The following is a 23279-nucleotide window of genomic DNA, read 5'->3' as shown; positions in this document are numbered from 1 at the left end:
GCTCCAACCAAAAGACATAGACTGCTTGAATGGATACAAAAACAAGACACATACATATGCTGTCTACAAGAGACCAACTTCAGACCTGGGGACACATACAGACTGAAAGTGAGGGACTGGAAAAAGATATTCCAGGCAAATGGAAATCAAAAGAAAGCTGGAGTAGCAATTCTCATATCAGACAAAATAGACTATAAAATAAAGACTATTACAAGAGACAAAGAAGAAAACTACATAATAATCAAGGATCAATCCAAGAAGAAGATATAACAATTGTAAATATTTATGATCCCAACATAGGAGCTCCTCAACACATAATGCAAATCCTAACAGCCATAAAAGGGGAAATTGACAGTAACACAATCATAGTAGGCGACTTTAACATCACACTTTCACCAATGGACAGATCATCCAAAATGAAAATAAATAAGGAAACACAAGCTTTAAATGATACATTAAACAAGATGAACTTAATTGATACTTATAGGATATTCCATCCAAAAACAACAAAATACACTTTCTTCTCAAGTGCTAATGGAATATTCTCCAGGATAGATCATATCTTCGGTCACAAATCAAGCCTTGTTAAATTTAAGAGAATTGAAATTGTATCAAGTATCTTTTCCGACCACAATGCTATGAGACTAGATATCAATTACAGGAAAATAATCTGTAAAAAATACAAACACATGGAGGCTAAACAATACACTACTTAATAACCAAGAGATCACTGAAGAAATCAAAGAGGAAATCAAAAAATACCTAGAAACAAATGACAATGAAAACACAATGACCCAAAACCTATGGGATGCAGCAAAAGTTGCTCTAAGAGGGAAGTTTATAGCAATATTTTCCTACTTCAAGAAAGAAGAAACATCTCAAATAAACAACCGAAACTTACACCTAAAGTAATTAGAGAAAGAAGAAAAAACCCCCAAAATTAGCAGAAGGAAAAGAATCATAAAGATCAGATCAGAAATAAATGAAAAAGAAATGAAGGAAACAGTAGCAAAGATCAATAAAACTAGAAGCTGGTTCTTTGAGAAGATAAAATTGATAAACCATTAGCCAGACTCATCAAGAAAAAAGGGAGAAGACTCAACTCAATAGAATTAGAAATGAAAAAGGAGAAGTAACAACTGAAACTGCAGAAATACGAAGAATCATGAGAGATTAATACAAGCAACTCTATGCCAATAAAATTGACAACCTGGAAGAAATGGACAAATTCTTAGAAAAGCAAAATCTTCCGAGACTGAACCAGGAAGAAATAGAAAATATAAACAGACCAATCACAGGCACTGAAATTGAGACTGTGATTAAAAATCTTCCAACAAACAAAAGCCTAGGACCAGATGGCTTCATAGGCAACTTCTATCAAACATTTAGAGAAGAGCTAACACCTATCCTTCTCAAACTCTTCCAAAATATAGCAGAGGGGAGAACACTACCAAACTCATTCTACGAGGCCACCATCACCCTGATAACAAAACCAGACATAGATGTCACAAAGAAAGAAAACTACAAGCCAATATCACTGATAAACATAGATGCAAAATGCCTCAACAAAACACTAGCAAACAGAATCCAACAGCACATTAAAAGGATCATACACCATGATCAAGTGGGGTTTATCCCAGGAATGCAAAGATTCTTCAATATACGCAAATTAATCAACGTGATACACCATAGTAACAAATTGAAGGATAAATACCATATTGATCATCTCAATAGATGCAGAAAACGCTTTCAACCAAATTCAACACCCATTTATGATAAAAACACTCCAGAAGGTAGGCACAGTGGGAACTTACCTCAATATAATAAAGGCCATATATGACAAACCCACAGCCAACATCATCCTCAATGGTGAAAAACTGAAACCATTTCCACTAAGATGAGGAACAAGACAAGGTTACCCACTTTCACCACTATTATTCAACATAGTTTTGGAAGTTTTAGCCAGGGCAATCAGAGAAGAAAAAGAAATAAAAGAATCCAAATTGGAAAAGAGGACGTAAAACTCACTGTTTGCAGATGACATGATAGTATACATAGAGAATCCTAAAGATGCTACCAGAAAACTACTAGAGCTAATCAATGAATTTGGTAAAGTTGCAGGATACAAAATTAATGAACAGAAATCTCTTGCATTCCTATATACTAATGATGAAAAATCTGAAAGAGAAATTAAGGAAACACTTGCATTTACCATTGCAACAAAAAGAATAAAATACCTAGGAATAAACCTATCTAGGGAGACAAAAGACCTGTATGCAGAAAACTATAATACACTGATGAAAGTAATTAAAGATGATACAAAAAGATGGAGAGATATACCATGTTCATGGATTGGAAGAATCAACATTGTGAAAATGACTATACTACCCAAAGCAATCTACAGATTCAATGCAATCCCTATCAAACCACCAATGGCATTTTTCATAGAACTAGAACAAAAAATTTCACAAATTGTTAGGAAACATAAAAGCCCCCGAATAGCAAAAGCAATCTTGACAAAGAAAAACGGAGCTGGAGGAATCAGGCTCCCAGACTTCAGACTATACTACAAAGCTACAGTAATCAAGACAGTATGGTACTGGCCAAAAACAGAAATATAGATCAATGCAAAAGGATAGAAACCCCAGAGATAAACCCACGGACATATGGTCACCTTATCTTTGATAAAGTGGGCAAGAATATACAGTGGAGAAAAGACAGCCTCTTCAATAAGTGGTGCTGGGAAAACTGGACAGCTACATGTAAAAGAATGAAATTAGAACACTCCCTAACACCATACACAAAAATAAACTCAAAATGGATTAAAGAGCTAAATGTAAGGCCAGACATTATAAAACTCTTAGAGGAAAACATAGGCAGAACACTCTATGACAAAAATCACAGCAAGATCCTTTTTGACCCACCTCCTAGAGAAATGGAAATAAAAACAAGAATAAACAAATGGGACCTAATGAAACTTCAAAGCTTTTGTACAGCAAAGGAAACCATAAACAAGACTAAAAGACAACCCTCAGAATGGGAGAAAATATTTGCCAATGAAGCAACTGACGAAAGATTAATCTCCAACATTTACAAGCAGCTCATGCAGCTCAATAACAAAAAAACAAACAACCCAATCCAAAAACGGGCAGAAGACTTAAATAGACATTTCTCCAAAGAAGATATACAGATTTCCAGCAAACACATGAAAGAATGCTCAACATCATTAATCATTAGAGAAATGCAAATCAAAACTACAATGTGATATCATCTCACACCAGTCAGAATAGCCATCATCAAAAATCCTACAATCAATAAATGCTGGAGAGGGTGTGGAGGAAAGGGAACCCTCTTGCACTGTTGGTGGGAATGTAAATTGATACAGCCACTATGGAGAACATTATGGAGGTTCCTTAGAAAACTAAAAATAGAACTACCATACGACCCAGCAATCCCTCTACTGGGCATATACCCTAGAGAATACCACCATTCAAAAGTGTCATGTACCACAATATTCATTGCAGCAGTATTTACAATAGCCAGGACATGGAAGCAACCTAAGTGTCCATCGAGAGATGAATGGATAAAGAAGATGTGGCACATATACACAATGGAACATTACTCAGCCATAAAAGGATACAAAATTGAGTTTTTTGTAGTGAGGTAGATGGAACTAGAGCCTGTCATACAGAGTGAAGTAAATCAGAGAGAGAAAAACAAATACCATATATGCTAACACATATCTATGGAATCTAAAAAAAAAAAAAAGTTCTGAAGAACCTAGGGGCAGGACAGGAATAAAGACACAGACATAGAGAATGGACTTGAGGACACGGGGAGGGGGAAGGGTAAGCTGGAACGAAATGAGAGAGTGGCATGGACATATATACACTACCAGATATAAAATAGATAGCTAGTGGAAAGCAGATGCATAGCACAGCGAGATCAGCTTGGTGCTTTGTGACCACCTAGAGGGGTGGGATATGGAGAGTGAGAGGGAGAGGCAAGAGAGAGGAGATATGGTGATATATGTATATGTATAGCTGATTCACTTTGTTATATAGTAGAAACTAAGACACCCTTGTAAAGCAATTATACTCCAATAAAGATGTTAAGAAAAAAAAACAACACACATTTATTTGATTCTCACTATAATGTCACTTCTGTAATGTTAGATAATGTCATTTCAGTTATCTAATCCTCACAATATATTTTGAAGTGGGTTTTAATCTCCCCATTTCTGTCAGTAAGCAAATTGATATTAGGAGTCGTGTGACAAGGTATCCATCATCCTGCAGCTGGAAGGAGAAGAGCCAGGCTTCAAGCACAGCAGTATCTGCTCAGATCCCATGCTCTTTCCACTCACCACTCACTAGGTGGTGGGGAACCCAGCTCCAGGACCCCCTCCTCCCCAGGGTGGCTTAGGCACATGTTGTGAAGAATAAGATCTGTGCAGGACTCACCAGTAGCTGACTGTTCATTGTTAGTTACCCAGCAGGGCTACAGGTCTGTACCTTCCCCGGGAAGCCCCGAGCTGAGTCATGTATTTCTTTATTGCCTTTTTACAGGTCTGGCTGTGTTGCTGCAGCTGCAGCTTGGTAAGCATCATGAGTGTCTTTCCTTTTGACAGAGGAGTTTCCACCATCGGCAAACTTACATATTTGAAAATCTGAGAGAGCTGGAATCTCCACCTCCTATAAGACACTTAAAATTGTTACAAAAAAGAACGAGAGAAAGGAAAGAAGGAAGGAAGAAAAAAAGAGAGAGCTTCCTCAACTCTACCTCCTACACCCCCGTATCCACATTCCTTTGGACTAGAGATGGGAATGAGAGTGCTGAGGATCACGATGACCCTTGTCAGGGTAAGGAATTAAGATAGCAGTACAATGGGTTAGTTTAGAGTGGACCAGTCTTTAACTCCATAGAAATTAGAACTCTTCAGGAAAGGTGGTCCACTTTATCCTGTATTTGCTCTGACTCCATTCCCAGGTCTCTGAGAGGGGAATTTTAGCTTGCAGTCTTACCTCAGCAATCTGAGCCTTTGTCATGTCTTCCTCACATCCCCAGTGTACAGAGCTCATCTATGTCTTCACCACTATGGGGTTGGGGCCCAGGGCAGGCCACCCCAAAACATGCCTCAATGGCATATTGACTATTTTGAATTAAATTTTCTTAAGAAATAGCTGCTGCAAGAGGAACACTTTGACCCTCCTTTCTGTCTCCCTGAAAGCAGGAAATAAATCTCTCATGTGAAAGGGGCACTCCCTGCATCTGGAGGTAGAAGGACACCCTTATCCCCAGAGACAGGGAATTCATGACCAAGAAGTCTGCATAAACAAATTTTGTTACTTCTTCATTAGTCTGCTACCCCAAGGGCTCACCCCTTTGTTTTGTTAAATCTTCACAAGTAAATGTTTCTTTGTTTAAAAATGATATATAAACAGTCTGATTTGGTCACTTCGGGGATCTGATTTCTTTGAAACCTCCATGTTTATGAATTAAATTTCTTTTTTTACTCCTGTTAATCTGTAGTGTGTTAATTTAATTATTAGACCAGCCAAAAGAATTCCAGAGGGGTAAAGGGGAAATTTCCCTTCTCCAAGAATGGTTCAAGATCAAGATGGCTCCCAGTGGAGTGATGATGCCATTTACCCCGGGTTCCAGACCCTCAAGTAGCAGTGAGTACCTTGTCCTGGAATATCTGGGAGAGTCATGGGACAGACACTCTGGGTGGACTTGAAACTCAAAGCTAGTTTTGGGAGCTATCTCCCAACTCAGGGCTAAAGTACGCAATATGGAGAGGGTGGCTCCGGAGGAGACAGGAATGAAAATGACAAGCCACCGTGACACAAATCAAAATGACTTCCCTTTCCTCAGCAGTAATTTTGCATGCTACAATAACTGGCTTCATTGCTCTAATCTTCTCTTTCCCTTTCCTTAACCTTACTTCTGTGAAAATTAATAAAGAGAAACTTCTTTTAAAATGGAATTGAGATGCCAGAAAGGGGAGTTCTCACACAGTACCCCTCAAGGTCAATAACAGGAAGGACAGTCGCTTAGAGACCCCAACAGGAAGAATCATCATCAGGAAAGAATCATCAGTTACAGGCCTCAACAGGAAAGATGTACTTGTATCTCCTACAGGAAATGGACTACCCCAGCTACTAGGCCTATGAGAAACCATCATCTCTCTGAACTCCCACTTTCCGCCTTTTGGTCAAAACAACCCCTCCCAACTTCCTCCTTTTTACTCTGTAAAATAACTTTCCTCTCCTTTGTTTGTTAGATTTCCCTTGGCTTTTGCTATAGCCTGCATGTCCAAAATTGTAATTCTTTGCTGTTCCTGAATAAACCCATTTTGCTTGAAAAGTAACTGACTGTTTTATTTTTTAAGTTCACACTTGTAAATTGGAAGGCCCTATAGTGCTCCATCACGTGTCCCTTTGAAGCTACTTAGCTGAAAACAGTGAGCAAGGGAAAGTCCAGAATTTCCAGAGGAAATTAAAAGGAAAGTAATCTCAGAGACTGACTGAAATTAGCCTCAGTTAAAGAACTTTCTAGGTGAATTACCTTCCTACTGACATCAGGATGAGAGGAGTCAACCCAGTTTGGAAGATCCCCATTTTTTTCTGTTTTCAAATTGGTGAAGCAATTGATAATTTTGTGTGGTGATGTGGTGGTGGTGAGGATAACCTCTAGAGTCTCAGGGGTGCCTTTGGATAAATAGAGTTTATCCAGATCTAGGATAATAGGATGAAGAAAGGCAGAGAACTAGAGAAAGAGAACCAGCATGACGGGTTACTCTGTGGAAGGAATCTGTCATATGACCTACATATAGTATACGATAAGTTTATTTGCAGTGCTTCCATTTATTTCAATAAGTATTTACTGAGTCCATTATTATGTGCTAAGTACCATGGTAGGTACTAAGGATAAGATAGATGCAAGATATACAAGGAAGAAGGAGCTATAAGAGAAGAGATCTTAATACAATGTCTCCTACTATGTCAACTAGAGCAAAGAAGATAAATAGGGGGATATTGCCAGCCTGGGGAATTCATGAAGGATATTAGATATTGTTGGGATAACCCAAGGATATTCGATATCTGTTAATTAGCATAGAGCCAGAGCCTTTCAAGACACTATAGGAGAGAAAAGGTGAATGAAAGAGTCCCAGGAATCTTTTTGTCTAGTGGAGAAACAAACATGTACACACCCAGCTGAAAACTGCAATGGAGCGCCATGATGGAATATGTAAAATGTCGTCAGAAAATGATGAGAAAGCAATGGTAAATTCTGCTTGGGTGAAGGATTTAACAGTAGGTAACATTTGAAAAAGGCAGTGAATAATAAGTAGAAGTTTGTCAGAGAAGAATGGGAAGGACATTGTAAGAGAATGGAACTCCACAAGCAAAGGCATAGAAGTGTGAGTGTATAAAACGAGTGTTTGGGTGAACTCTGAGCAATCGAGTAGCTGTAAAACCATATCCTAAAGAGAGGAAAAGAGAAAGAGGGGAGGAAGAGTGATAATGAATATTTTGTGACGGGAGATGTCATTTTTCTTTCCCTACTGCTGTATTATGATGCCCCTGCTGAAGGGATTTGGGAGTTAATGAGAGGACATGGAGTGTGACTGGTAAGTGGCTCCAAGAAGACCCTAAAATAAGTAAGGGACTTCTCATCTGCAAGCACCAAAAGGCCAGGTTAGCTATATTGACTGCCGTATAGGCTCTATAGGAGGATATTTATGATATCAGACTACCAGGAGCAGATGCTGGAGATGAAGATGGATTGCTCAGGACAGGGCTGCATGGGCTGGTGATGATTCCTCTGATATTTCTTGGAGCTTGGACTAGATCAAATCCATATGAGTGAAAGAAGGAAAGGGAACAGGTGATGGCACCTGAGTACCACTCAAGATCATGCCTTCTCCAGGTTCACCTCCACGGTGGCCAAGGCTGGCAACTGTAAGGTATTCATTGACTCAGTGATCACATACATCTGGCTGGATGAGTTTGATGGCATTGACCTTGACTTTGAGTACCTGGACCCCAGAGCAGGTGAAAATATTCCAGACACTTTGGTCTCAAGCCTTAACTTACTCACATACACACACACGCACAAACACATACACACACACATACCTGGTAAACATACATTCCAGTCCACACAGGGAGTTGTTTCCCCTACCAAATATTGCTATATTTTATATATATAAAATTTTATTTTATATAAATTTATATTTATTTATGTATTTATATTTATATTTATTTATATTTGTATTTATATAAATTTATATTTAAATATAAAATTTTATATATTTAACTTAAAATTTGGGTCATGTATGAATACTGTATTTTCCCTAAAATTATTACTAGTATAATCACCAATACTGTCCTATCTTTTCCAACAGGAAATGTTATCAGCTTTTTTTTTTAAACAACTTTATTGGAGTATAATTGCTTTACAATGATGTGTTAGTCTCTGCTTTATAACAAAGTGAATCAGCTATACATATACATATATCCCCATATCTCCTCCCTCTTGCATCTCCCTCCCACCGTCCCTATCCCACCCCTCTAGGTGGTCACAAAGCACCGAGCTGATCTCCCTGTGCTATGTGGCCGCTTCCTACTAGCTATCTATTTTACATTTGGTAGTATATATAATACAATGGAATATTACTCAGCCATAAAAAGAAACGAAATTGAGTTATTTGTAGTGAGGTGAATGGACCTAGAGTCTGTCATACAGAGTGAAGTAAGTCAGAAAGAGAAAAACAAATACTGTATGCTAACACATATATATGGAATCTAAAAAAAAAAAAAAAGGTTCTGAAGAACCTAGGGGCAGGACACGAATAAAGACACAGACGTAGAGAATGGACTTGAGGACACGGGGAGGGGGAGGGGTAAGATGGGATGAAGTGAGAGAGTGGCATGGACATATGTACACTACCAAATGTTATCAGCTTTTGAGGCTGAGGCTCAAGCCATCCCTGTCTAATAATCTTGGCAGTCATGTCTGCAGGCAAAGGAACTGTTGTTTTGTGTTATGAAATGGCCAAGATCAGAGCATGAGTCAGGCAGCAGTATCCGAAGGCCTGAACAGCAAGTCTCATTCCAGGGCGAAATTTAAACCTGAGGGACCCATGGAGCTGCAGTCAGACTAAACATAGTCTGTACATCTTTGCCTGTTGTTTGTGGGGTTCCCCTCTCCTTTCTCTTCCTCAAGTCTCTTGCCTGACAGCTGCTGTATGCTAACCACTCTTGTCTCCTGCTTAGGACCTAGAGAGTGTTCCATGTGTCCTACGTGACTTGAGGCTCTCCATGAGCTTGCATGAATGCACGTGGCTCAGCTACTGTACCGATCCAGGGAGAGGAAGGCTTGTTGCATCCACTGAAGGCATGCCACTAGTGACAGCAGAAGAGGAGAGTTAGAGAAAGTTCTTTATTCTGAGTGCAATCAAGCCTACTGTCAATGCCCGCCTGAACAGTGATGGGGCAAGCTAGGTGTGCTGATAATTCCTCTGCTTGTATTTTCCCTAGGACTGTTCTGGGAAAATTTTTTTACATTATAGCCTGACACTAGGCATGAAGAGGTGAAAGAGGTCTGGCTCCAGGGTATTCTTCCCAAGACTCCAGCAATAGCTAGTTCATCAGCCCCCTGAGCTATCCACTGCATGAGAAACCAGAGGGGTCTCTGAGGTCATGGAACATCATTATCCAGAGCTGAAGGAAGCCTATTCGGAATGGACCTGAATGACACACTAGTTCATTGGAGATTTAAAGGAATAGAGAAGCTGTTTTCCTGGAAGAAATTCTGAGATCCAAGTTGACAGATAATCAAAGTGCTTTGCAGAGTGACTGTAGTTAATATAGTGTTACATATTTTTGGAAGTTGTTAAGAGTAGATCTTAAAAGTTCTCATGGGACTTCCCTGGTGGAGCAGTGGTTAAGAATCCGCTTCCAATGCAGGGTACATGGGTTCAAGCTCTGGTCCGGGATGATCTCACATGCCACAGAGCAACTAAACCTGTGTGTCACAACTACTGAGCCTGCCCTCTAGAGCCTGTGAGCCACAACTACTGAAGCCCGTGCACCTAGAGCCCATGCTCCACAACAAAGAGTAGCCCCCACTCACCACAACTAGAGAGAAAGCCTACGCGCAGCAAGGGAGACCCAATACAGCCAAAAGTAAGTAAATAATTAATTTTTAAAAATAATAATAACAGTTCGGTAATGATGTATAATAAAGTTAATCTAAAAAAAATTAAAGTTCTCATCACAAGGAAAAAAATTGTAATGATGTAAGGTGATGGATATTAATGAAACTTACTTTGGAAATCATTTCACAATGAATGCAAATATTGAATCATGTTGTATACCTGAAACTAATATAACATTCCATGTCAATTATTTTTAAAAATAAACTGCTGAGTATTTTTTTAATTAATGAAACTACCATATGATCCAGCAAAACAAAAAACAAACAAAAAAAGTGGGGTAGGGGAATCATGTACAATTACATCTGAGAGCACAGACTTGTTTTGTTGGTCCTGAATGAAAAGCTAGTGCCAACAGGAAGAAATTACAGGGAATCAATTTGCAGATCAATAAAACAATTAACTTTCTAGGGCCAGTTGTTAGATTGAGAGCCACATCATAATGGTATCAAATGCCTGATTAGGTGGTTATCTCAAAAGTGTACAGCAGGGCTTCCCTTGTGGCGCAGTGGTTGAGAATCTGCCTGCTAATGCAGGGGACACGGGTTCGAGCCCTGGTCTGGGAAAATCCTACATGCCGCGGAGCAACTAAGCCCGTGAGCCACAATTACTGAGCCTGTGCGTCTGGAGCCTGTGCTCCGCAGCAAGAGAGGCCGCGATAATGAGAGGCCCGCGCACCGTGATGAAGAGTGGCCCCCACTTGCCGCAACTAGAGAAAGCCTTCGCACAGAAACGAAGACCCAACACAGCCATAAATAAATAAATAAATATCAAAAGTGATTGTTTAAAAAAAAAAAAAAGAATGCTGTCCTGAGATCCTTGACTTAATTACATCTGAAAAGATCCTATAAAAAAAAAAGTGTACAGCAAAGGCTAAATGAACCTTTTTAATGCTCTGGTGGGAACTTACATCAAACCAGTGGCTTTTAAACTTTTGAAAAAGCATTGTAACTCCTTCTCAAATGAAATATTTGTCAGATCTCTAATCAGAAAAGAGATAAAAGTGAAGGGATTCTGGTTGACATGGTTCATGCATCCTTGTCCAGGTTTCTAGGATACTGTGGATCACCACTGAAAAACAAAACAGAAACCCACACCAGCAGATAATCCATTGGGTCCCTGAGAAACGTCTCAGCTGCAGACATAGCCATGGCCATGGTCCCTGTCTCAGCCATCATGACAATGACAGCTTCAGCTGCTGTTCACCCTCCTGTGCCATTTCCCTCCTAGGCTCCTGGGCTTCATCATGTGATGACCTATGATGTTCATGGAGGTTGGGACACTGGCACAGGACAAAACAGCCCCCTGCACCAGGATTCCACTGACCATGGAAATTTTGTCTACTTCAACACTGTAAAGTAGGAGCCATTGGTTAGGACTGGGAAGCAGAAATGGGGAGGAAGGTAGAAAGGAACTGGATTTGAGCCTTAAGCTGAATATTCCCCCAGGAACTTGCCACAAGAATATTGGTGAGATGATGGAGTTCCTGATGAGAAGCTCATCATGCGGATCCCCACGTATGGACAGACCAAACACCTTACTTCTTCAAATGGTGGGCAGCACCCACCTCAGGACAGTGTCTGTTGGGACCCACACCCAGGAGGCTGGCTTCCGATCTACCATGAGATAACTCCTCCCAGGAGAGACTGCAGTGGAAACTCTGGTCAGTTAGGGAGTGAGATTAGATAAACTTTGGGTTCCTTTCAACTATAAAATACCTCTTGTTGCATAATTGCTTATGTCTCTCCATATACCCCAATTGGAGATGAAAAACATTCCCCAGGAAGAGATAAATCACCTTGGAAATTGAAGTGGTCTTCCTATGTGTAAGATGACCTTAGTTTGACTTATAGGAGAGGTAAGCTCCTTTTAATAGTAAGAGTTTAAACCCAAGTAAAAATGCAAAGTTTTAAAATCTCTGCTTTTTAATTTTTAGAATAAAAAAGCTTTCAGGGAAATAACTCTTTTGTGAGCTCAGTGTAATACTCAAGCTACTCCTGTTTAATAAGTATGTCTAAGATAACTTATTGGGCACTTACATATGTCAGGCAGTGTGCTGGACATTGGGAATATAGTTAAGTTAAGACATAGTTTCTGCTCTCATGGAGCTCATAGCCCAAGTGTAGGAAGCAAAAACACAAAGGAATAATTACAATAAAGTGTGATTTGTGCAACAGTAGAATTGTTTGCATGTGAGCATCTAAGAAAAATATTCACCTTTCCTACTGACAGCGCCATCATCATGATTTTGCTCACTTGGGTCCCTCTGATTAGATATGCACATTTTTTTTTTTTTTACCTCAAGCCAACATCTCATGGATTAAAGGCCAGAAGCCCCCTTAAGACTACAAAGAAATGCATGGATTTGGTTTGACAATACTGAAAGCTATGAGCATAAGGTTAGTTTCAGCTTGTGGACTTTTAAGACTATTTACATTATCTCTGCCCTTGAAAAATTTGCTAAGTGGGAAGAGCCCTAGTTAAGATGAAAAGAAATAACAATTATAGTCACAGCTTTGTTATGGTCTCACTGTGATTTTAAGCCAATTATTCCCATTATTAATCCTGTTTCCTACTTTTAAAAACAAGGCCACTGGAATCAATGATTTCTGAGCTGCCTTTCCTATGTTCTCGTGAGACATAGGAAAGGCAGCTCAGAAATCAATGATTGAGATAGCCTCATACACCAGAGGGCAGACAGCAGAAGCAAGAAGAACTACAATCCTGCAGCCTGTGGAACAAAAACCACATTCACAGAAAGATAGACAAGACGAAAAGGCAGAGGGCTATGTTCCAGATGAAGGAACAAGATAAACCCCCAGAAAAACAACTGAATGAAGTGGAGATAGACAACCTTCCAGAAAAAGAATTCAGAATAATGATAGTGAAGATGATCCAGGACCTGGGAAAGAGAATGGAGGCAAAGATCGAGAAGATGCAAGAAATGTTTAACAAAGACCTAGAAGAATTAAAGAACAAACACCTAGAAGATTTAAAGAACAAACAAACAGAGATGAACAATACAATAACTGAAATGAAAACTACACTAGAAGGAATCAATAGCAGAATAACTGAGGCAGAAGAACGGATAAGTGACCTGGAAGACAGAATGGTGGAATTCACTGCTGCAAAACAGAATAAAGAAAAAAGAATGAAAAGAAATGAAGACAGCATAAGAGACCTCTGGGACAACATTAAATGCAACAACATTTGCATTATAGGGGTCCCAGAAGGAGAAGAGAGAGAGAAAGGACCAGAGAAAATATGTGAAGAGATTATAGTCGAAAACTTCCCTAACATGGGAAAGGAAATAGCCACCCAAGTCAAGGAAGCACAGAGAGTCCCATACAGGATAAACCCAGGGAGAAACATGCCGAGACACATAGTATAGTAATCAAATTGGCAAAACTTAAAGACAATGAAAAATTATTGAAAGCAGCAAGGGAAAAATGACAAATAACATACAAGGGAACACCCATAAGGTTAACAGCTGATTTCTCAGCAGAAACTCTACAAGCCAGAAGGGGGTGGCATGATATACTTAAAGTGATGAAAGGGAAGAACCTACAACCAAGATTACCCAGCAAGGATCTCATTCAGATTCGATGGAGAAATCAAAAGTTTTACAGACAAGTAAAAGCTAAGAGAATTCAGCATCACCAAAACAGCTCTAAACAGCTCTAAAATGCTAAGGGAACTTCTCTAAGTGGGAAACACAAGAGAAGAAAAGGACCTACAAAAAAAAACCCAAAACAATTAAGAAAGTGGTCATAGGAACATACATATCGATAATTACCTTAAACGTGAATGGATTAAATGCTCCAACCAAAAGACACGGGCTTGCTGAATGGATACAAAAATAAGACCCATATATATGCTGTCTACAAGAGACCCACTTCAGACCTAGGGACACATACAGACTGAAAGTGAGGGGATGGAAAATGATATTCCATGCAAATGGAAATCAAAAGAAAGCTGGAGTAGCAGTACTCATATCAGATAAAATAGACTTTAAGATAAAGAATGTTACAAGAGACAAGGAAGGACACTACATAATGATCAAGGGATCAATCCAAGAAGAAGATATAACAATTATAAATATATATGCACCCAACTTGGAGCACCTCAATACATAAGGCAACTGCTAACAGCTATAAAAGAGGAAATTGACAGTAACACAATCATAGTGGGGGACTTTAACACCTCACTTACACCAATGGACAGATTATCCAAAACGAAAATAAATAAGGAAACAGAAGCTTTAAATGACACAATAGACCAGATAGATTTAATTGATATTTATAGGACATTCCATCCAAAAACAACAGATTACACTTTCTTCTCAAGTGCGCACAGAACAGGATAGATCACATCGTGGGTCACAAATCAAGCCTCAGTAAATTTAAGAGAATTAAAATCATATCAAGCCTCTTTTCTGACCGACCACAATGCTGTGAGATTAGAAATCAATTACAGGGAAAAAAATGTAAAAAACACAAACAGATGAAAGCTAAACAATACGTTACTAAATAACCAAGAGATCACTGAAGAAATCAAAGAGGAAATGAAAAAATACCTAGAAACAAAAGACAATGAAAACATGATGATCCAAAACCTATGGGATGCAGCAAGAGCAGTTCTAAGAGGGAAGTTTATAGCTATAGAAGCCTACCTCAAGAAACAAGAAAAAGTTCAAGTAAACAATCTAACCTTACACCTAAAGGAACTAGAGAAAGAAGAACAAACAGAACCCAAAGTTACCAGAAGGAAAGAAATCATAAAAATCAGAGTAGAAATAAATGAAATAGAAACAAAGGAAACAATAGCAAAGATCAATAAAACTAAAAGCTGGTTCTTTGAGAAGATAAACAAAATTGATAAACAGCTAGCCAGAGTCATCAAGAAAAACAGGGAGAGGACTCAAATCCATAAAATTAGAAATGAAAAAGGAGAAGTTACAACAGACACCGCAAAAATACAAAGCATCCTAAGAGTCTACTACAAGGAACTCTACGCCACTAAAATGGACAACCTGGAAGAAATGGACAAATTCTTAGTAAGGGATAACCTTCCAAGACTGACCCAGGAAGAAATAGAAAATATGAACAGACAAATTACAAGTAATGAAATTGAAACTGTGATTAAACATCTTCCAACAAACAAAAGTCCAGGACCAGATGGCTTCACAGGTGAATTCTCTCAAACATTTAGAGAAGAGCTAACACCCATCCTTCTCAAACACTTCCAAAAAATTGTGGAGGAAGGAACACTCCCAAACACATTCTATGAGGCCATCATTACCCTGATAGCAAAACCAGACAAAGATACTACAAAAAAAAGAAAATTACAGACCAATATCACTGATGAACACAGATGCAAAAATCCTCAACAAAATACTAGCAAACGGAATCCAACAACACATTAAAAGGATCATACACCATGATCAAGTGGGATTTATCCCAGGGATGCAAGGATTCTTCAATATACGCAAAGCAATCAATGTGATGCACCATATTAATAAATTGAAGAATAAAAACCATTTAATCAACTCAATAGATGCAGAAAAACTTTTGACAAAATTCAACACCCATTTATGATAAAAACTCTCCAGAAAGTGGGCATAGAGGGAACCTACCTCAACATAATAAAGGCCATATACGACAAACCCACAGCAAATATCATTCTCAAAGGTGAAAAACTGAAAGCATTTCCTCTAAGATCAGGAACAAGACAAGGATGTCCACTCTCACCACTATTATTCAACATAGTTTTGGAAGTCCTAGCTATGGCAATCAGAGAAGAAAAAGAAATAAAAGGAATACAAATTGGAAAAGAAGAAGTAAAAGTGTCACTGTTTGCAGATGGCATGATACTATACATAGAGAATCCTAAAGATGTCACCAGAAAACTACTAGAGCTAATCAATGAATTTGGTAAAGTTGCAGGATACAAAATTAATGCACAGAAATCTCTTGCATCCCTATACACTAATGATGAAAAATCTGAAAGTGAAATTAAGGAAACACTTGCATTTACCATTGCAACAAAAAGAATAAAATATCTAGGAATAAACCTACCTAGGGAGACAAAAGACCTGTATGCAGAAAACTATAAGACACTGATGAAAGAAATTAAAGATGATACCAACAGATGGAGAGATATACCATGTTCTTGGATTGGAAGAATCAATATTGTGAAAATGACTATACTACCCAAAGCAATCTACAGATTCAGTGCAATCCCTATCAAATTACCAATGGCAGTTTTTATGGAACTAGAACAAAAAAATCTTAAAATTTGCATGGAGACACAAAAGACCCCGAATAGCAAAAGCAGTCTTGAGGGAATAAAATGGAGTGAGAGGAATCAGACTCCTTCACTTCAGACTATACTACAAAGCTACAGTAATCAAGACAATATGGTACTGGCACAAAAACAGAAACATAGATCAATGGAACAAGATAGAAAGCCGACAGATAAACCCATGCACCTATGGTCAACTAATCTATGGCAAAGGAGGCAAGGATACACAATGGAGAAAAGACAGTCTCTTCAATAAGTGGTGCTGGAAAAACTGAACAGCTACATGTAAAAGAATGAAATTAGAATACTCCCTAACACCATACACAAAAATGAACTCAAAATGGATTCGAGACCTAAATGTAAGACCGGACACTATAAAACTCTTAGAAGAAAACATAGGAAGAACACTCTTTGACATAAATCACAGCAATATCTTTTTTGATCCACCTCCTAGAGTAAAGGAAATGAAAACAAAATAAACAAATGGGACCTAATGAAACTTCAAACCTTTTGCACAGCAAAGGAAACCATAAACAAGACGAAAAGACAACCCTCAGAATGGGAGAAAATATTTGAAAACGAATCAATGGACAAAGGATTTATCTCCAAAATATATAAACAGTTCATGCAGCTCAATATTAAAGAAACAAACAACGCAATCCAAAAATGGGCAGAAGACCTAAATAGACATTTCTCCAAAGAAGACATACAGATGGCCAAGAAGCACATGAAAAGCTGCTCAGCATCACTAATTATTAGAGAAATGCAAATCCAAACTTCAATGAGTGAAGTAAGTCAGAAAGAGAAAAACAAATATCATATATTAACACATGTATGTGGATCCTAGAAAAATGGTACAGATGAACTGGTTTGCAGGGCAGAAGTTGAGACACAGATGTAGAGAACAAGCATATGGACACCCAGGGGGGGTAAGCCACGGGGGGTGGGGATGGTGGTGTGATGAATTGGGTGATTCGGATTGACATGTATGCACTGATGTGTATAAAATTGATGACTAATAACCTGCTGTATAAAAAAATAAATAAAATAAAATTTAAAAATTAAAAAAGAAATCAATGATTTACATATATGTCAGGATTCATGTTTATGTACTATATATAATTATATAACACATATATAATATATATAAAATACACGAACATGAATCACTGACATTTACCTTCTTAGACATGTACACAGACACACATATACACTAATACCCAAAAGACCTTTACAAATAAACATGCTAACTTCTGGTTCTTTGTAATCAAATCCAGGGGTTGTGGTAGAGAAGAAATTGAAACTGGAATATTTGTTTTTTCTTCACCAACCCCGACCAACTCTTTTATCTCTAACTGCATGTTCAGCCTTGCCTTTCTATCTCTGTCCTCCCTCCTTTGATAAATTTAGAGAAGAGTAAGCAAAGGTAAGACAAAGGAAGATGAGATTGGCCTGGGGCAGCAGGAAGGAGGTTCTGAGTGTTCATACCCCTTTGTTCATAAGAGAGGAGATAGAATTAAAGCTGCCCAAGAGGAGGAACATCACCCCTTATATTGATGAGCAGGGTAACAAAAGTGCCAAACTTTTGCCATGGCGTGGGCGGGGGGTCACAGAGGGCCCAATAATTTTGCTGGCATAACTTTTAAGAAGGAGACGGTAAAGCTAACCATAATCAACACTATTACCACTAATGCAAGTGTGTGAGAAGCAGGTAGCCTCAGTCTCTCAGACCTTGACGATTCATTGGCGACTAAAAGGGGACTTGATGGTGCCTGTAAGTGCACTTGACAATAAAATCCTGGCCTCAGGACCATGTCTGCATGCTTGGTGGAGGCTGCTGGCACTCCATAAACGTAACTGAAGACAAAGCTCTCTCTGCTTAGAGAGTTCTTTTTTGAGATTATGACAAAATTTATTCTTATTCTATGGAAAGAGAAGGAAATCTACATGTTATTGATTATCTACAATGTGCTAGCTTTTTTACATATGATATTCCATTTAATTCTTATAATAAGCCTAGAGGCTGGATTACATGAAGAATGCATGATGAATGTATGCTCAACAAATGGAAGTGTTATTATTATGAAATATGTATTATAATTTTCATTTTCTAATAAGGAAATTGATGCTAAGAGAGGTTAATTTACTTTTGGAGGACATATAGTAAATGGTGTACTAGGATTTGGTTTACAGGTCTGAATAATTCCAAACTTATGCTCTATTCACCACACCTTAACAGACTCCCAGTTTGTAAGAACACTTGTCATTCCAAGAGCCTCTTGTATAGGGTTCTGTTGGCTTCCTCTTTTGGAAAACAATATGGCTGTATATAACAGGAATTGTGTAAATATGTGTACTCCTTAGCCTCCAATTTCAATTCTTGGGTATTTTTGGAAAGACAATATGATCAAAGCATTTATGTATTAAGGTATTTCTCAGAGTCTTGCTTATGATTGTAAAACATCACAAGAATGAATAATGATATATTAAATTATATTTCATAAACATGAAAAAGTATTTTAAATCATTAAAAATAAGTATAAAGATTAAGCAGAAACATGAGAAATGTTTATGTGTCATCCAAAGTGAAAACAAAGATAAAAAACAGGATAGAGATGTTTTTTATGCTGTGATGGTGACCTTGTAAATAATGATGGTGGGTGCATGAAGACTGTGATTAACATGCAAAAGTGATGAGTTATTTTGCAGTGGTATTATGATGTTTTTCTTTACATTTTCTTTTTACAAAGATATTGCATAATGCTTTCAATAATTTTATAGTGTTTTAAGAGACTTTGTGCTAGGTTGATAGATGACACTCATATCACAAATGAAGTTTCTGAAAGCCAATGGGTTTGATGGATGGTGGCATGGTTTGGGGTCTTGGCTTAGATGACTTCTTGGGAAACTTCTGCAGTGAGGGTTTATACCCTCTGATCTCCAAGCTCAAGTCTCTGCTGGAGCTTTAGACACCAGGTAATTAGAGAAACACCTTGAACCAAAGAAACTATACTTCCATACACATTGGTTCACTTACTGATTCTCTAGGAAGCAGAGGCACAACACATGATTCCTGCTGTGGGGATTTAAATTTATTTTTGCAGAGAAAAATTAAAAATTCTACCAAGGGTGACCATATGCTTTACTTCCCAACCTGGGATACTTTTTTTCCCCTTCTCTAAAAACAACTTTATTGAGGTATAGTTTACATACCATGAACTTTACTCATTTTAATAATACAATTTTACAATTTCACTCATATTACGATTCAAAGATTTTTGTAAAATTTACAGACCTGTCACCACAAATCAATTTTAGAACATTTTCATCATCCTAGAAAGATCTCTCAGGGAACTTTCCTGATGGTCCAGTGGGTAAGACTCCACGCTTCCACTGCAGGGGGCGTGGGTTTGATCCCTGGTAGGGGAACTGAGATCCCACATCCTGCGCAGTGTGGCCAAAAAAAAAAAAAAAAAAAATCCTCAAACAACCCATTTGCAGTCACTCCCCATTCCTGCTCAGCCCCAGGCAACACTAATCTGCTTTCTGTGTCTACACATTTGTCTCTTCAGGATATTCATATGCACGGAATTGTAGTATTCATGTTGTAAATGTATCAGTACTGGGACATTTTTGTGTGAATAATAGTATAACCCTATAGAGTCCACAGAAACGTGGGATGGATGGTCATCCTATTTAGAGCAGGCCAGGGCCCATGAACCATTTCACCTAGGCATAGGATATTACAATTTAAATGATGTACCCTGAGAGTCAGTACCTTGAACATCAAGACAACTTATGGTTTCTAACGTTCAATAATTTCTCATCTGAGAATTTGAGATGGGCTTTTGAGGTAAATTACTGAACAAAACCCTAGAAAATATGCACTTTTCCATCTGTCAGTATGTTATATACAAAATTACTGCCTTGCTATGGTGAACTTGAGACTAATTCATTTTGCCCATCAAGAAACAGCTATTGCTGTGTAACTCAGCAAAGAAACTAAATACCAAATATTTCAAGACTATATATTTTTTCCAGTCTATCTAGTGAAAGGAATAAAACTAGCATTCTTTTCACTTTGAGCAAAGAATCCTGTAGTAATCTGCAACTCTGCTCTAATCTTTGGTGAAAAGCGTCCTCCTACCTCTAATCTGGCTTGATTTGGCTTTAAGAAGAGAAGACTTTTCTAATTTTGTATGTTTAGGGTATTGATCCCTCTACTATTCTAGTGAAGAGCTCACTTTAGACTTATCTGAATGTGGAATCAGTACGTTGTTTTCTTTCCAGAGATTACCATTGATAAAAAGATGATTCAAATAATAATAAACTAAAAGATCTAGATGAATAAGTTGTAGGGAAACATGAACTAATCAAATTGACATAAAAAGAGGTAGAAAACTTAAACAAACCAATAACCTTGGAAGATGTTGAAAGTGCTATTAAAAATTACCCCCAAAGCTACCAGGCCCAGACAGCCCTCAAACATTTAAGAAAGAATTAAGAACTTCCAAAGCCTAGAAAAATCTTTTCAATTTATTTACATTTCAACTAAACCTGATAGAGATAAAGAATAAGCATATATGTATTGAGCATCTATTATTTCCCAGGATTCTGCTAGGCCCTGGGGATCAGAAGCAAATAAGATATATAAATTTCTTTTCTTCATGGCTTTTCTAATCCATCATAATAAATCATATACCTATATGGGAAAACTCAACATTATAAATTTGTCAATTTTCACATAGTAATTTCAAAATGTATCACAATGTAAAAATCCCAGAGCTGTGTGTGTGTGTTTTTTAATTGGATAAACTGATTATCAGGTTAATCAAGAAAAATACACTAGTGAAAGTGGTCACGAAAATATTTCTTTAAAAATTTGGAATAAGGCTTCCAAATTGCCTTTCAGTGATTCTTGCCTCCTTGTCTTCATGCCCTTGTATCATCCCCTCCCACACTGATAAGACTGGCCTGTGTAACCAATAAGGACACTGTGGATACGTTGGAGTGGGACTTCCGTCATGCTCTTTCTTGGTTCATTTACCCTGGGAGAATCAGCTGATATTCCCCCAGCCCTAAAGAGAGGCCCACAAGGAGGTAATGAGACCTCCTGCCAACAGCCAGCGCCAGCTTGCCAGTCATGTGAGTGAGTCATTTTAGGAATGGATCCTTCAGACGCAGTCAAGTCTTCAGTAACTGCTCCAGTCAACATCTTGACTGCAGCCTGCAGTCCTCAAGAAAGAACCCAATCCAGAACCACTCAGCCAAGCTGCTCCTGAATTATAGACTCTATATGAAATAATACATATTTCTTACTGTTTTAAGTGGCTAAGTTTGGAGATAATTTGTTATACAGCAATAGATAACGAATAGAGTCAGGAATAGCTTGGTTGTTGATATTTGGCCATGAGATTGCCCAACACCAGAACTGTTGAAGAAGAGACATCCATTTATTCAACCAACTTGTATCAAATGCCTAGTCTGTGTCAACTTCCAGGGATCCAAAGATGAACTCGAGAAAACTTAAAGAAGGCTAGATACACTGAAGAAATCCTTGGCTCAACCTGAGGACCTGCTTTAAGGCTAAGGCTGGCAGCTGCCCCTCCACCTGTGCCCACTCTTATCTGCCCGGTTGGCTTAGGCCCAGGTTTGAGGGATGTGGCTGCTGGCAGTGGCAAATCTATGGCCTTGGGACATCAGGTGAGATAAAACAGGCCTTGACCTCTGTAACTCCTGCCTGACTTGTAGCACTGACTACTCTCCCAGGCACACCTCTCCCTCCTTCCCCCACACCTCTAAACCTCATCTGTTTTTCTTATGGAGTCAAGCTCTAGCAAAAATAGGACACAATGTTCCTTATACCCTAATACCACCATCCCTCCAAGAATGAGGAGGAGGGGGCGGAGATACAAGGTCCATGTTTCTCTGGCAGCAGCTGCTTTCTTTCCTTCTCTTCCCTGGGCTGGAATAAGGGGGGAGAGCTGGGAGCTGCAGCATCCTATGTCTGCCCCTGTCCTTCCCCTCCAGCACTGTGGTAGTAAAATCACTAGGGAACAAGAGGGAGAAGATGAGCAGGGCTAATCCTTCCCTGAACCAGGTTCCTTCCAGGACCCGTGCCACTGGCCTTAAATGATCCTATAGGAGGAAAATTACATGCCTTAAATGAATACTCAATATCACAAATAACCTCCCCCTGCAATGTGTTTTCCTGGTTCTGGGCCCTTACCTTGGGACCCTCACTCCAGCATTGTACCCTTCATTCCTTCCCTGGGCTTCCACATCCCCAGGGAGACTTGGTCTCAGTGCTGAGCTAAGGCTTCCAATTGTAAGCAGTTCTTTCAAAGTAGCCAGGCCTGGGCTAGTGAGGGAACTCTCCTGAGATTCTCTCTTCCCCTTAGATTCTCATGAATCTGGGATGAGATGGGATGGGTGGAGATATGAATGTGACAGCCTCGGGCATCTGTGATCATAAGGTGGCAGCTGTGCTGTTCTCAGAATGATAAAAGGGGTCTCCTCTTTACATAAGGACTGTGCCAAGAGGCTGCCCAAGGTGGCCAGTGTGTAGGCATGGTGGGGAGGATGCTGCTCTGGGCCTGTGAGTCTCCTACTCTTTTTGCTCTTCTTCCTTCCCACAGGCAATGGGGTGTCCCTGGAAATGGGGAGGAGGGCAGGCTTCTGTTTCAGTGAGGCTTCTACATACCACCTCCCCCCCAATGCCTTGGGCTCTGAAAGGCCACTGATAAATCCA

Source organism: Eschrichtius robustus, chromosome 3 (genome assembly GCF_028021215.1).
Source record: "Eschrichtius robustus isolate mEscRob2 chromosome 3, mEscRob2.pri, whole genome shotgun sequence".
Classification (NCBI taxonomy): Eukaryota; Metazoa; Chordata; class Mammalia; order Artiodactyla; family Eschrichtiidae; genus Eschrichtius; species Eschrichtius robustus.
Note: the sequence above shows the minus strand (reverse complement) of the source record.